Here is a 2502-nt window from a genome sequence, read left to right on the forward strand (position 1 = left end):
GATGTGAATACGAGGTCGTGTCGAGGTCATCGTGAATACATTTGCATAAATTACTATCAATTTTTTTAATTATTTTTTTAATTATTTTTAATTATTTTTAATTATTTTTTTTAATTGGACAGGCGTAGACGAAAGATTTTTTCATGAGGATGACGTCACAATGGGATATTGTGAATACATTTGCATACATAAAATAGATTTGAATACGAGGTCGTGTCGAGGTCATCGTGAATACATTTGCATAAATTACCATCATTTTTTTAATTATTTTTTAATTATTTTTAATTATTTTTAATTATTTTTTAATTGGACAGGCGTGGACGAAAGATTTTTCAGAATGTTTCGTAGAGGGCGCTCTCTCTCACACACACACACTAATAAATACACGGCATTTTTGAAAACTAACGGAGTTTATTGCACAAAAGAAGTAAACAAGAATGAAATATTGACATGGAGTATACATTCATGGCGTGGTTGAGTATTTTTTTTAACGCCACGAAAAAAACATACGATGTGAGTAAGGAAAATAGTTGCGTAGCGTATAAATGTTTAGCATGATTAAATATTTCTTAACACCTCGAAAAATACGTACATACATGTAAATGTGCGGCGTTGTTAAATTCATTTTTCACGTCACGAGAAATACGAGTACATAAACGATTCGATTAAATACACGGAAGAGTGAAAAGTCAATAATTATACAGTAAACAGTGAACAATAAAAATAATTCATTCTATATATATATACATATGTTGTTCATCGTTTATATTTTCTTACCTCATATTTGCTTTGTTTTGTTTGAGTAAATTATTTTTAACGACACGAAAAAATACGAGTACATAAACGATTCGATTAAAAACACAGAAAAGGGAAACGTCAATAATAGTAAACAGTGAACAATAAATAATAATTCATTCTATATATACATGTTCATTTTTACATTTCTTACATCCTTTCAATGAGTCAAGCAGTCTGTACATTTTTTTTATTCCATCGCTCCAATCAGAATCGCTCATCTGTCGTAGAAGAAAAAAAGAGAGAGAGAGAATAATATTAAAAATCAATAGTCACCCCGTAAAACTGCGGTAATAAACCCCGCTAAAATGCAAAGTATGCAAAATCGGTGATCGACGTACAGTTTGTTTTTTTCAAAAATGGTGGACTACGGTACGATGAGTTAAAATATATAATTACCTGATCGTTTCACAGAATAACTTTTGACATACATAATCATCACACGGAATGAGTTTACGGTGTAACGTAGCGATTTTCGTTTTTCCCTTGGCGAAGAAGATATGTCCTCGCCTTCTTGCCGAAGATTCAAAGGCGGTAAACCAAGTTTGACCTTCTGTGAAAGGTCATCTCATGGATATCTACACAACGAGTCATACACGACGTATTGGCTACACATTGCTTGAAATCAAAGTATTTGATGATTGTAGATCCACGTACGAGAAATCTCTTAAATTCTGTGACATGACTACCGTACGAGTCAAAATAGTCTTCGTGGTAAGGTATTTCAGACAGAAAGTGGCCCAATGCGTTCCACCCGCGAATATCAACGGTGTTTGATACGAGCGATGTGTATTATTCCGAAGCACTGTCCGTGAATGCCAGTTTGAACTCAATCACAAGATTAAGTGTGAGCGCATAGGATTATTTATAAATCGTTCGTCATAAATGTTCCTAATGTGAAATAGACCTCCCACGTAGATGATAAACAACAGATGTTGGTGTATTTGTATATTTATGTTATCTAAAACATGAACACTCGCAAACAGCCTGAGGGATAGGGTTTCAAGTTGAAAGCATTACCCCTATACCTGCGTGTATGGGATAATGATAACAGGACTGGAAACACGGGGTCAACTTGATTCGGTCAACGTGAATCAGTATGGTTCTTGTCCATCACCAATTCACTTTTCTGAAAAGGCACACCCCCACAGAGTGTAATGGCATTCCACAGCTACCATCCAAGTGCTACAATTGATTTACTCATTACAGTAGCGTTAATTTGGATTAGCGTTAATTTGGATTAGCGCTTTCTTCTCATCACTTTTCTCATCACAGTACCGTCTTGCGTAGTTATATAGCGTCTTCACATACGCGCTAAAGATTCCTGACCTGACACCATTCAGTTACTCTGATCGTTTTTGTATCATTTTTGAAGGTTTATTTTACAACGACTGGAAAACCGACTGAAAATCAAGACTATTCAGTTCATTCTCTTCACTAATGAAATGGCAGTACTCAGCAAACTATCATTCGTCGTTTTTTTAAACATGATTTCGAATATCCACGATTTCGAAATTCTAGAAGAGGCAAGAACGAACGTTACATTTGAATGGTCAAATGACAAGGGGCTGACCCCGCTTGAATGCGCAACAGAATGTAGTAAATACAACCATATTCAATATTTCGCTTTTTTAGTGTTGACCCATTTAAACGACAGAACCAGTCTCGAAACACTGAAAGCCATAGCGGATGCTTCAAAAAACGAAT

General features: G+C 35.1%; 1 long non-coding RNA gene across 1 annotated transcript; it reads right to left on the reverse strand.

Annotated features, from left to right (window-relative positions):
• Positions 1-391: 391 nt before the first annotated feature.
• Positions 392-1650, reverse strand: LOC146730288 (uncharacterized). The gene is made up of 2 exons (XR_014927401.1): positions 1195-1650; positions 392-1016 (listed from the first exon to the last, which is right to left on the reverse strand). It is a non-coding gene; the product is annotated as an uncharacterized LOC146730288 (long non-coding RNA).
• Between the last annotated feature and the right edge of the window lie 852 nt (positions 1651-2502).

Source organism: Saccoglossus kowalevskii, chromosome 19 (assembly GCF_978046115.1).
Source record: "Saccoglossus kowalevskii chromosome 19, keSacKowa6.1, whole genome shotgun sequence".
Taxonomy (NCBI): Eukaryota; Metazoa; Hemichordata; class Enteropneusta; family Harrimaniidae; genus Saccoglossus; species Saccoglossus kowalevskii.